Source organism: Oncorhynchus keta, chromosome 30 (assembly GCF_023373465.1).
Source record: "Oncorhynchus keta strain PuntledgeMale-10-30-2019 chromosome 30, Oket_V2, whole genome shotgun sequence".
NCBI lineage: Eukaryota > Metazoa > Chordata > Actinopteri > Salmoniformes > Salmonidae > Oncorhynchus > Oncorhynchus keta.
The window spans coordinates 26,984,134-26,996,752 of NC_068450.1; the positions used below are offsets into that span (position 1 = coordinate 26,984,134).

Consider the following 12,619-nt stretch of genomic DNA (forward strand, 5'->3'; position numbering starts at 1 on the left):
AGGTTTTCTCACCAATGGGTTTAGAGAATTAGAGATGACGTGAGGAGGATGCAATTGAGATATTCCAATGTCACGGAAAAAGGGCACTTTTCGAATGAGAAAAAACCTACCGACTGTGTAAAGCTCCACTGTTTCTTCAGTTTATTCATTATCGAGACCAAAATGAAAAGAGTTTAGCCAGCTTGTGCACATCACTTTCACAGCCTATGTAGGCTTTACAAAGCCAGCTCTTGAAGCCAGCCGTGATCGTATAGTGGTTAGTACTCTGCGTTGTGGTCGCAGCAACCCCGGTTCGAATCCGGGTCACGGCACTGCAATGTAATTTTAGAAGTTTTTTTTTTTAACGAGTTAAGACTTACTATGCTGTTTCAGACGTTTTTACAATTTTTAAGCTCGAGAGCCAAATGAGAAATGCAGTGTCCTCGAACGACCAACATTATGAAGAAATAGTGTATGATTCTGAATGTTTACTCATATCTCGTGACCCACCTATGACATGTTAATAACCGCTTTGGCTCCCAAATCATAGTTTAAGAATCCATGTCAGAGGTTCTTGAGTTTATTCATCTCGAGACCCAAATGAAAAATGTACTGTCCTCGAATGACCATAATTAAGAAGAAATAGTATGTGATTACAATTGATTACTGATATCTCGCTACCCACCTCTCACCAGTGTTGCTAACTTAGCGACTTTGTCGCTATATTTAGTGAGTATTCAGAAAAAAGACAAGAATCGACAGAAGAAAGTTCAATTTTAGTTCTAAACATACTTAGGTGTTTTTTACTCACTTTTTGTCTCTCCCGCGACGTTATTCCTCTCCTACAGCGTCAATCACAATTACATCCACTTGGCCAATTATGAAAATTATGTGATGACGTCATTTAGCGACTTATAGCTACTTTTAGGACCACCAATAGCTACTTTCCTTAGTGAGGATTTGGCAACACTACCTCTCACATGCTCAGGCCCACTTTGCGTCCCGAAACGTAGCTTAAGAAACCCGGTTGCTAGACAATTGAAGTTGTCTGTATTGTTTCCAATACAGTGATGCGATTTTGCTACACAGAGATGTGGGTTAAATTAATGAGACTGGTTTGATTCAAATAGGTGTGGGTGTTCACATCTGCAACATATATGACTTTTATGGGTGCTGTGGCTTAGTTGGTTAAAGTGCCTGTCTAGTAAACAGGAGATCCTAAGTTCAAATCTCAGCAGTACCTTTTTATTATTCACATTGGTAGAGAAGGTCAGAGGGGAGGGCACTCAGGTTTTCTCACCAATGGGTTTAGAGAATTAGAGATGACGTGAGGAGGATGCAATTGAGATATTCCAATGTCACGGAAAAAGGGCACTTTTCGAATGAGAAAACCTACCGACTGTGTAAAGCTCCACTGTTTCTTCAGTTTATTCATTATCGAGACCAAAATGAAAAGAGTTTAGCCAGCTTGTGCACATCACTTTCACAGCCTATGTAGGCTTTACAAAGCCAGCTCTTGAAGCCAGCCGTGATCGTATAGTGGTTAGTACTCTGCGTTGTGGTCGCAGCAACCCCGGTTCGAATCCGGGTCACGGCACTGCAATGTAATTTTAGAAGTTTTTTTTTTAACGAGTTAAGACTTACTATGCTGTTTCAGACGTTTTTACAATTTTTAAGCTCGAGAGCCAAATGAGAAATGCAGTGTCCTCGAACGACCAACATTATGAAGAAATAGTGTATGATTCTGAATGTTTACTCATATCTCGTGACCCACCTATGACATGTTAATAACCGCTTTGGCTCCCAAATCATAGTTTAAGAATCCATGTCAGAGGTTCTTGAGTTTATTCATCTCGAGACCCAAATGAAAAATGTACTGTCCTCGAATGACCATAATTAAGAAGAAATAGTATGTGATTACAATTGATTACTGATATCTCGCTACCCACCTCTCACCAGTGTTGCTAACTTAGCGACTTTGTCGCTATATTTAGTGAGTATTCAGAAAAAAGACAAGAATCGACAGAAGAAAGTTCAATTTTAGTTCTAAACATACTTAGGGTGTTTTTTACTCACTTTTTGTCTCTCCCGCGACGTTATTCCTCTCTCCTACAGCGTCAATCACAATTACATCCACTTGGCCAATTATGAAAATTATGTGATGACGTCATTTAGCGACTTCTAGCTACTTTTAGGACCACCAATAGCTACTTTCCTTAGTGAGGATTTGGCAACACTACCTCTCACATGCTCAGGCCCACTTTGCGTCCCGAAACGTAGCTTAAGAAACCCTGTTGCTAGACAATTGAAGTTGTCTGTATTGTTTCCAATATTAGTAAAAGACAGTGATGCGATTTTGCTACACAGAGATGTGGGTTAAATTAATGAGACTGGTTTGATTCAAATAGGTGTGGGTGTTCACATCTGCAACATATATGACTTTTATGGGTGCTGTGGCTTAGTTGGTTAAAGTGCCTGTCTAGTAAACAGGAGATCCTGAGTTCAAATCTCAGCAGTACCTTTTATTGTTCACATTGGTGGAGAAGGTCAGAGGGGAGGGCACTCAGGTTTTCTCACCAATGGGTTTAGAGAATTAGAGATGACGTGAGGAGGATGCAATTGAGATATTCCAATGTCACGGAAAAAGGGCACTTTTCGAATGAGAAAAACCTACCGACTGTGTAAAGCTCCACTGTTTCTTCAGTTTATTCATTATCGAGACCAAAATGAAAAGAGTTTAGCCAGCTTGTGCACATCACTTTCACAGCCTATGTAGGCTTTACAAAGCCAGCTCTTGAAGCCAGCCGTGATCGTATAGTGGTTAGTACTCTGCGTTGTGGTCGCAGCAACCCCGGTTCGAATCCGGGTCACGGCACTGCAATGTAATTTTAGAAGTTTTTTTTTAACGAGTTAAGACTTACTATGCTGTTTCAGACGTTTTTACAATTTTTAAGCTCGAGAGCCAAATGAGAAATGCAGTGTCCTCGAACGACCAACATTATGAAGAAATAGTGTATGATTCTGAATGTTTACTCATATCTCGTGACCCACCTATGACATGTTAATAACCGCTTTGGCTCCCAAATCATAGTTTAAGAATCCATGTCAGAGGTTCTTGAGTTTATTCATCTCGAGACCCAAATGAAAATGTACTGTCCTCGAATGACCATAATTAAGAAGAAATAGTATGTGATTACAATTGATTACTGATATCTCGCTACCCACCTCTCACCAGTGTTGCCAACTTAGCGACTTTGTCGCTATATTTAGTGAGTATTCAGAAAAAAGACAAGAATCGACAGAAGAAAGTTCAATTTTAGTTCTAAACATACTTAGGTGTTTTTTACTCACTTTTTGTCTCTCCCGCGACGTTATTCCTCTCTCCTACAGCGTCAATCACAATTACATCCACTTGGCCAATTATGAAAATTATGTGATGACGTCATTTAGCGACTTATAGCTACTTTTAGGACCACCAATAGCTACTTTCCTTAGTGAGGATTTGGCAACACTACCTCTCACATGCTCAGGCCCACTTTGCGTCCCGAAACGTAGCTTAAGAAACCCTGTTGCTAGACAATTGAAGTTGTCTGTATTGTTTCCAATATTAGTAAAAGACATCTCTTTGTGATGCGATTTTGCTACACAGAGATGTGGGTTAAATTAATGAGACTGGTTTGATTCAAATAGGTGTGGGTGTTCACATCTGCAACATATATGACTTTTATGGGTGCTGTGGCTTAGTTGGTTAAAGTGCCTGTCTAGTAAACAGGAGATCCTGAGTTCAAATCTCAGCAGTACCTTTTATTGTTCACATTGGTGGAGAAGGTCAGAGGGGAGGGCACTCAGGTTTTCTCACCAATGGGTTTAGAGAATTAGAGATGACGTGAGGAGGATGCAATTGAGATATTCCAATGTCACGGAAAAAGGGCACTTTTCGAATGAGAAAAACCTACCGACTGTGTAAAGCTCCACTGTTTCTTCAGATTAGTCATTATCGAGACCAAAATGAAAAGAGTTTAGCTAGCTTGTGCACATCCCTTTCACAGCCTATGTAGGCTTTACAAAGCCAGCTCTTGAAGCCAGCCGTGATCGTATAGTGGTTAGTACTCTGCGTTGTGGTCGCAGCAACCCCGGTTCGAATCCGGGTCACGGCACTGCAATGTAATTTTAGAAGTTTTTTTTTTTAACGAGTTAAGACTTACTATGCTGTTTCAGACGTTTTTACAATTTTTAAGCTCGAGAGCCAAATGAGAAATGCAGTGTCCTCGAACGACCAACATTATGAAGAAATAGTGTATGATTCTGAATGTTTACTCATATCTCGTGACCCACCTATGACATGTTAATAACCGCTTTGGCTCCCAAATCATAGTTTAAGAATCCATGTCAGAGGTTCTTGAGTTTATTCATCTCGAGACCCAAATGAAAATGTACTGTCCTCGAATGACCATAATTAAGAAGAAATAGTATGTGATTACAATTGATTACTGATATCTCGCTACCCACCTCTCACCAGTGTTGCCAACTTAGCGACTTTGTCGCTATATTTAGTGAGTATTCAGAAAAAGACAAGAATCGACAGAAGAAAGTTCAATTTTAGTTCTAAACATACTTAGGGTGTTTTTTACTCACTTTTTGTCTCTCCCGCGACGTTATTCCTCTCTCCTACAGCGTCAATCACAATTACATCCACTTGGCCAATTATGAAAATTATGTGATGACGTCATTTAGCGACTTCTAGCTACTTTTAGGACCACCAATAGCTACTTTCCTTAGTGAGGATTTGGCAACACTACCTCTCACATGCTCAGGCCCACTTTGCGTCCCGAAACGTAGCTTAAGAAACCCGGTTGCTAGACAATTGAAGTTGTCTGTATTGTTTCCAATACAGTGATGCGATTTTGCTACACAGAGATGTGGGTTAAATTAATGAGACTGGTTTGATTCAAATAGGTGTGGGTGTTCACATCTGCAACATATATGACTTTTATGGGTGCTGTGGCTTAGTTGGTTAAAGTGCCTGTCTAGTAAACAGGAGATCCTAAGTTCAAATCTCAGCAGTACCTTTTATTGTTCACATTGGTGGAGAAGGTCAGAGGGGAGGGCACTCAGGTTTTCTCACCAATGGGTTTAGAGAATTAGAGATGACGTGAGGAGGATGCAATTGAGATATTCCAATGTCACGGAAAAGGGCACTTTTCGAATGAGAAAAACCTACCGACTGTGTAAAGCTCCACTGTTTCTTCAGTTTATTCATTATCGAGACCAAAATGAAAAGAGTTTAGCCAGCTTGTGCACATCACTTTCACAGCCTATGTAGGCTTTACAAAGCCAGCTCTTGAAGCCAGCCGTGATCGTATAGTGGTTAGTACTCTGCGTTGTGGTCGCAGCAACCCCGGTTCGAATCCGGGTCACGGCACTGCAATGTAATTTTAGAAGTTTTTTTTTAACGAGTTAAGACTTACTATGCTGTTTCAGACGTTTTTACAATTTTTAAGCTCGAGAGCCAAATGAGAAATGCAGTGTCCTCGAACGACCAACATTATGAAGAAATAGTGTATGATTCTGAATGTTTACTCATATCTCGTGACCCACCTATGACATGTTAATAACCGCTTTGGCTCCCAAATCATAGTTTAAGAATCCATGTCAGAGGTTCTTGAGTTTATTCATCTCGAGACCCAAATGAAAAATGTACTGTCCTCGAATGACCATAATTAAGAAGAAATAGTATGTGATTACAATTGATTACTGATATCTCGCTACCCACCTCTCACCAGTGTTGCCAACTTAGCGACTTTGTCGCTATATTTAGTGAGTATTCAGAAAAAAGACAAGAATCGACAGAAGAAAGTTCAATTTTAGTTCTAAACATACTTAGGGTGTTTTTTACTCACTTTTTGTCTCTCCCGCGACGTTATTCCTCTCTCCTACAGCGTCAATCACAATTACATCCACTTGGCCTATTCTGAAAATTATGTGATGACGTCATTTAGCGACTTATAGCTACTTTTAGGACCACCAATAGCTACTTTCCTTAGTGAGGATTTGGCAACACTACCTCTCACATGCTCAGGCCCACTTTGCGTCCCGAAACGTAGCTTAAGAAACCCTGTTGCTAGACAATTGAAGTTGTCTGTATTGTTTCCAATATTAGTAAAAGACATCTCTTTTGTGATGCGATTTTGCTACACAGAGATGTGGGTTAAATTAATGAGACTGGTTTGATTCAAATAGGTGTGGGTGTTCACATCTGCAACATATATGACTTTTATGGGTGCTGTGGCTTAGTTGGTTAAAGTGCCTGTCTAGTAAACAGGAGATCCTGAGTTCAAATCTCAGCAGTACCTTTTATTGTTCACATTGGTGGAGAAGGTCAGAGGGGAGGGCACTCAGGTTTTCTCACCAATGGGTTTAGAGAATTAGAGATGACGTGAGGAGGATGCAATTGAGATATTCCAATGTCACGAAAAAGGGTACTTTTCGAATGAGAAAAAACCTACCGACTGTGTAAAGCTCCACTGTTTCTTCAGTTTATTCATTATCGAGACCAAAATGAAAAGAGTTTAGCCAGCTTGTGCACATCACTTTCACAGCCTATGTAGGCTTTACAAAGCCAGCTCTTGAAGCCAGCCGTGATCGTATAGTGGTTAGTACTCTGCGTTGTGGTCGCAGCAACCCCGGTTCGAATCCGGGTCACGGCACTGCAATGTAATTTTAGAAGTTTTTTTTTTTTTAACGAGTTAAGACTTACTATGCTGTTTCAGACGTTTTTACAATTTTTAAGCTCGAGAGCCAAATGAGAAATGCAGTGTCCTCGAACGACCAACATTATGAAGAAATAGTGTATGATTCTGAATGTTTACTCATATCTCGTGACCCACCTATGACATGTTAATAACCGCTTTGGCTCCCAAATCATAGTTTAAGAATCCATGTCAGAGGTTCTTGAGTTTATTCATCTCGAGACCCAAATGAAAAATGTACTGTCCTCGAATGACCATAATTAAGAAGAAATAGTATGTGATTACAATTGATTACTGATATCTCGCTACCCACCTCTCACCAGTGTTGCCAACTTAGCGACTTTGTCGCTATATTTAGTGAGTATTCAGAAAAAAGACAAGAATCGACAGAAGAAAGTTCAATTTTAGTTCTAAACATACTTAGGTGTTTTTTACTCACTTTTTGTCTCTCCCGCGACGTTATTCCTCTCTCCTACAGCGTCAATCACAATTACATCCACTTGGCCAATTATGAAAATTATGTGATGACGTCATTTAGCGACTTATAGCTACTTTTAGGACCACCAATAGCTACTTTCCTTAGTGAGGATTTGGCAACACTACCTCTCACATGCTCAGGCCCACTTTGCGTCCCGAAACGTAGCTTAAGAAACCCTGTTGCTAGACAATTGAAGTTGTCTGTATTGTTTCCAATATTAGTAAAAGACATCTCTTTGTGATGCGATTTTGCTACACAGAGATGTGGGTTAAATTAATGAGACTGGTTTGATTCAAATAGGTGTGGGTGTTCACATCTGCAACATATATGACTTTTGGGTGCTGTGGCTTAGTTGGTTAAAGTGCCTGTCTAGTAAACAGGAGATCCTGAGTTAAAGTGCCTGTCTAGTAAACAGGAGATCCTGAGTTCAAATCTCAGCAGTACCTTTTATTGTTCACATTGGTGGAGAAGGTCAGAGGGGAGGGCACTCAGGTTTTCTCACCAATGGGTTTAGAGAATTAGAGATGACGTGAGGAGGATGCAATTGAGATATTCCAATGTCACGGAAAAAGGGCACTTTTCGAATGAGAAAAACCTACCGACTGTGTAAAGCTCCACTGTTTCTTCAGATTAGTCATTATCGAGACCAAAATGAAAAGAGTTTAGCTAGCTTGTGCACATCCCTTTCACAGCCTATGTAGGCTTTACAAAGCCAGCTCTTGAAGCCAGCCGTGATCGTATAGTGGTTAGTACTCTGCGTTGTGGTCGCAGCAACCCCGGTTCGAATCCGGGTCACGGCACTGCAATGTAATTTTAGAAGTTTTTTTTTTTTTTTAACGAGTTAAGACTTACTATGCTGTTTCAGACGTTTTTACAATTTTTAAGCTCGAGAGCCAAATGAGAAATGCAGTGTCCTCGAACGACCAACATTATGAAGAAATAGTGTATGATTCTGAATGTTTACTCATATCTCGTGACCCACCTATGACATGTTAATAACCGCTTTGGCTCCCAAATCATAGTTTAAGAATCCATGTCAGAGGTTCTTGAGTTTATTCATCTCGAGACCCAAATGAAAAATGTACTGTCCTCGAATGACCATAATTAAGAAGAAATAGTATGTGATTACAATTGATTACTGATATCTCGCTACCCACCTCTCACCAGTGTTGCTAACTTAGCGACTTTGTCGCTATATTTAGTGAGTATTCAGAAAAAAGACAAGAATCGACAGAAGAAAGTTCAATTTTAGTTCTAAACATACTTAGGGTGTTTTTTACTCACTTTTTGTCTCTCCCGCGACGTTATTCCTCTCTCCTACAGCGTCAATCACAATTACATCCACTTGGCCAATTATGAAAATTATGTGATGACGTCATTTAGCGACTTATAGCTACTTTTAGGACCACCAATAGCTACTTTCCTTAGTGAGGATTTGGCAACACTACCTCTCACATGCTCAGGCCCACTTTGCGTCCCGAAACGTAGCTTAAGAAACCCTGTTGCTAGACAATTGAAGTTGTCTGTATTGTTTCCAATATTAGTAAAAGACAGTGATGCGATTTTGCTACACAGAGATGTGGGTTAAATTAATGAGACTGGTTTGATTCAAATAGGTGTGGGTGTTCACATCTGCAACATATATGACTTTTATGGGTGCTGTGGCTTAGTTGGTTAAAGTGCCTGTCTAGTAAACAGGAGATCCTGAGTTCAAATCTCAGCAGTACCTTTTTATTGTTCACATTGGTGGAGAAGGTCAGAGGGGAGGGCACTCAGGTTTTCTCACCAATGGGTTTAGAGAATTAGAGATGACGTGAGGAGGATGCAATTGAGATATTCCAATGTCACGGAAAAGGGCACTTTTCGAATGAGAAAAACCTACCGACTGTGTAAAGCTCCACTGTTTCTTCAGTTTATTCATTATCGAGACCAAAATGAAAAGAGTTTAGCCAGCTTGTGCACATCACTTTCACAGCCTATGTAGGCTTTACAAAGCCAGCTCTTGAAGCCAGCCGTGATCGTATAGTGGTTAGTACTCTGCGTTGTGGTCGCAGCAACCCCGGTTCGAATCCGGGTCACGGCACTGCAATGTAATTTTAGAAGTTTTTTTTTTTAACGAGTTAAGACTTACTATGCTGTTTCAGACGTTTTTACAATTTTTAAGCTCGAGAGCCAAATGAGAAATGCAGTGTCCTCGAACGACCAACATTATGAAGAAATAGTGTATGATTCTGAATGTTTACTCATATCTCGTGACCCACCTATGACATGTTAATAACCGCTTTGGGTCCCAAATCATAGTTTAAGAATCCATGTCAGAGGTTCTTGAGTTTATTCATCTCGAGACCCAAATGAAAATGTACTGTCCTCGAATGACCATAATTAAGAAGAAATAGTATGTGATTACAATTGATTACTGATATCTCGCTACCCACCTCTCACCAGTGTTGCCAACTTAGCGACTTTGTCGCTATATTTAGTGAGTATTCAGAAAAAAGACAAGAATCGACAGAAGAAAGTTCAATTTTAGTTCTAAACATACTTAGGGTGTTTTTTACTCACTTTTTGTCTCTCCCGCGACGTTATTCCTCTCTCCTACAGCGTCAATCACAATTACATCCACTTGGCCAATTATGAAAATTATGTGATGACGTCATTTAGCGACTTATAGCTACTTTTAGGACCACCAATAGCTACTTTCCTTAGTGAGGATTTGGCAACACTACCTCTCACATGCTCAGGCCCACTTTGCGTCCCGAAACGTAGCTTAAGAAACCCTGTTGCTAGACAATTGAAGTTGTCTGTATTGTTTCCAATATTAGTAAAAGACATCTCTTTGTGATGCGATTTTGCTACACAGAGATGTGGGTTAAATTAATGAGACTGGTTTGATTCAAATAGGTGTGGGTGTTCACATCTGCAACATATATGACTTTTATGGGTGCTGTGGCTTAGTTGGTTAAAGTGCCTGTCTAGTAAACAGGAGATCCTGAGTTCAAATCTCAGCAGTACCTTTTATTGTTCACATTGGTGGAGAAGGTCAGAGGGGAGGGCACTCAGGTTTTCTCACCAATGGGTTTAGAGAATTAGAGATGACGTGAGGAGGATGCAATTGAGATATTCCAATGTCACGGAAAAGGGCACTTTTCGAATGAGAAAAACCTACCGACTGTGTAAAGCTCCACTGTTTCTTCAGTTTATTCATTATCGAGACCAAAATGAAAAGAGTTTAGCCAGCTTGTGCACATCACTTTCACAGCCTATGTAGGCTTTACAAAGCCAGCTCTTGAAGCCAGCCGTGATCGTATAGTGGTTAGTACTCTGCGTTGTGGTCGCAGCAACCCCGGTTCGAATCCGGGTCACGGCACTGCAATGTAATTTTAGAAGTTTTTTTTTTTAACGAGTTAAGACTTACTATGCTGTTTCAGACGTTTTTACAATTTTTAAGCTCGAGAGCCAAATGAGAAATGCAGTGTCCTCGAACGACCAACATTATGAAGAAATAGTGTATGATTCTGAATGTTTACTCATATCTCGTGACCCACCTATGACATGTTAATAACCGCTTTGGCTCCCAAATCATAGTTTAAGAATCCATGTCAGAGGTTCTTGAGTTTATTCATCTCGAGACCCAAATGAAAATGTACTGTCCTCGAATGACCATAATTAAGAAGAAATAGTATGTGATTACAATTGATTACTGATATCTCGCTACCCACCTCTCACCAGTGTTGCTAACTTAGCGACTTTGTCGCTATATTTAGTGAGTATTCAGAAAAAGACAAGAATCGACAGAAGAAAGTTCAATTTTAGTTCTAAACATACTTAGGTGTTTTTTACTCACTTTTTGTCTCTCCCGCGACGTTATTCCTCTCTCCTACAGCGTCAATCACAATTACATCCACTTGGCCAATTATGAAAATTATGTGATGACGTCATTTAGCGACTTATAGCTACTTTTAGGACCACCAATAGCTACTTTCCTTAGTGAGGATTTGGCAACACTACCTCTCACATGCTCAGGCCCACTTTGCGTCCCGAAACGTAGCTTAAGAAACCCTGTTGCTAGACAATTGAAGTTGTCTGTATTGTTTCCAATATTAGTAAAAGACATCTCTTTGTGATGCGATTTTGCTACACAGAGATGTGGGTTAAATTAATGAGACTGGTTTGATTCAAATAGGTGTGGGTGTTCACATCTGCAACATATATGACTTTTATGGGTGCTGTGGCTTAGTTGGTTAAAGTGCCTGTCTAGTAAACAGGAGATCCTGAGTTCAAATCTCAGCAGTACCTTTTATTGTTCACATTGGTGGAGAAGGTCAGAGGGGAGGGCACTCAGGTTTTCTCACCAATGGGTTTAGAGAATTAGAGATGACGTGAGGAGGATGCAATTGAGATATTCCAATGTCACGGAAAAGGGCACTTTTCGAATGAGAAAACCTACCGACTGTGTAAAGCTCCACTGTTTCTTCAGTTTATTCATTATCGAGACCAAAATGAAAAGAGTTTAGCCAGCTTGTGCACATCACTTTCACAGCCTATGTAGGCTTTACAAAGCCAGCTCTTGAAGCCAGCCGTGATCGTATAGTGGTTAGTACTCTGCGTTGTGGTCGCAGCAACCCCGGTTCGAATCCGGGTCACGGCACTGCAATGTAATTTTAGAAGTTTTTTTTTTTAACGAGTTAAGACTTACTATGCTGTTTCAGACGTTTTTACAATTTTTAAGCTCGAGAGCCAAATGAGAAATGCAGTGTCCTCGAACGACCAACATTATGAAGAAATAGTGTATGATTCTGAATGTTTACTCATATCTCGTGACCCACCTATGACATGTTAATAACCGCTTTGGCTCCCAAATCATAGTTTAAGAATCCATGTCAGAGGTTCTTGAGTTTATTCATCTCGAGACCCAAATGAAAAATGTACTGTCCTCGAATGACCATAATTAAGAAGAAATAGTATGTGATTACAATTGATTACTGATATCTCGCTACCCACCTCTCACCAGTGTTGCCAACTTAGCGACTTTGTCGCTATATTTAGTGAGTATTCAGAAAAAAGACAAGAATTGACAGAAGAAAGTTCAATTTTAGTTCTAAACATACTTAGGTGTTTTTTACTCACTTTTTGTCTCTCCCGCGACGTTATTCCTCTCTCCTACAGCGCCAATCACAATTACATCCACTTGGCCAATTATGAAAATTATGTGATGACGTCATTTAGCGATCCCGAAACGTAGCTTAAGAAACCCTGTTGCTAGACAATTGAAGTTGTCTGTATTGTTTCCAATATTAGTAAAAGACATCTCTTTTGTGATGCGATTTTGCTACACAGAGATGTGGGTTAAATTAATGAGACTGGTTTGATTCAAATAGGTGTGGGTGTTCACATCTGCAACATATATGACTTT

General features: G+C 40.1%; 16 non-coding genes across 16 annotated transcripts; all 16 read left to right on the top strand.

The window, feature by feature from the left end:
- The first annotated feature begins 239 nt into the window (after window positions 1-239).
- On the top strand, window positions 240-311 carry trnah-gug (transfer RNA histidin (anticodon GUG)). Its single transcript has one exon. It is a non-coding gene; the product is annotated as a tRNA-His (tRNA).
- Window positions 312-1,504: 1,193 nt separating this feature from the next.
- trnah-gug (transfer RNA histidin (anticodon GUG)) lies at window positions 1,505-1,576 on the top strand. The gene has a single exon. It is a non-coding gene; the product is annotated as a tRNA-His (tRNA).
- An 850-nt stretch (window positions 1,577-2,426) lies between these two features.
- Window positions 2,427-2,500, top strand: trnat-agu (transfer RNA threonine (anticodon AGU)). Its single transcript has one exon. It is a non-coding gene; the product is annotated as a tRNA-Thr (tRNA).
- A 282-nt stretch (window positions 2,501-2,782) lies between these two features.
- Window positions 2,783-2,854, top strand: trnah-gug (transfer RNA histidin (anticodon GUG)). The gene has a single exon. It is a non-coding gene; the product is annotated as a tRNA-His (tRNA).
- An 854-nt stretch (window positions 2,855-3,708) lies between these two features.
- On the top strand, window positions 3,709-3,782 carry trnat-agu (transfer RNA threonine (anticodon AGU)). Its single transcript has one exon. It is a non-coding gene; the product is annotated as a tRNA-Thr (tRNA).
- A 282-nt stretch (window positions 3,783-4,064) lies between these two features.
- trnah-gug (transfer RNA histidin (anticodon GUG)) lies at window positions 4,065-4,136 on the top strand. The gene has a single exon. It is a non-coding gene; the product is annotated as a tRNA-His (tRNA).
- A 1,193-nt stretch (window positions 4,137-5,329) lies between these two features.
- trnah-gug (transfer RNA histidin (anticodon GUG)) lies at window positions 5,330-5,401 on the top strand. Its single transcript has one exon. It is a non-coding gene; the product is annotated as a tRNA-His (tRNA).
- An 857-nt stretch (window positions 5,402-6,258) lies between these two features.
- On the top strand, window positions 6,259-6,332 carry trnat-agu (transfer RNA threonine (anticodon AGU)). The gene has a single exon. It is a non-coding gene; the product is annotated as a tRNA-Thr (tRNA).
- Window positions 6,333-6,614: 282 nt separating this feature from the next.
- trnah-gug (transfer RNA histidin (anticodon GUG)) lies at window positions 6,615-6,686 on the top strand. Its single transcript has one exon. It is a non-coding gene; the product is annotated as a tRNA-His (tRNA).
- A 1,248-nt stretch (window positions 6,687-7,934) lies between these two features.
- Window positions 7,935-8,006, top strand: trnah-gug (transfer RNA histidin (anticodon GUG)). The gene has a single exon. It is a non-coding gene; the product is annotated as a tRNA-His (tRNA).
- Window positions 8,007-8,861: 855 nt separating this feature from the next.
- On the top strand, window positions 8,862-8,935 carry trnat-agu (transfer RNA threonine (anticodon AGU)). The gene has a single exon. It is a non-coding gene; the product is annotated as a tRNA-Thr (tRNA).
- A 282-nt stretch (window positions 8,936-9,217) lies between these two features.
- trnah-gug (transfer RNA histidin (anticodon GUG)) lies at window positions 9,218-9,289 on the top strand. The gene has a single exon. It is a non-coding gene; the product is annotated as a tRNA-His (tRNA).
- Window positions 9,290-10,146: 857 nt separating this feature from the next.
- Window positions 10,147-10,220, top strand: trnat-agu (transfer RNA threonine (anticodon AGU)). Its single transcript has one exon. It is a non-coding gene; the product is annotated as a tRNA-Thr (tRNA).
- Window positions 10,221-10,501: 281 nt separating this feature from the next.
- On the top strand, window positions 10,502-10,573 carry trnah-gug (transfer RNA histidin (anticodon GUG)). The gene has a single exon. It is a non-coding gene; the product is annotated as a tRNA-His (tRNA).
- Window positions 10,574-11,428: 855 nt separating this feature from the next.
- trnat-agu (transfer RNA threonine (anticodon AGU)) lies at window positions 11,429-11,502 on the top strand. The gene has a single exon. It is a non-coding gene; the product is annotated as a tRNA-Thr (tRNA).
- Window positions 11,503-11,782: 280 nt separating this feature from the next.
- On the top strand, window positions 11,783-11,854 carry trnah-gug (transfer RNA histidin (anticodon GUG)). The gene has a single exon. It is a non-coding gene; the product is annotated as a tRNA-His (tRNA).
- The last annotated feature ends 765 nt before the right edge of the window (window positions 11,855-12,619 follow it).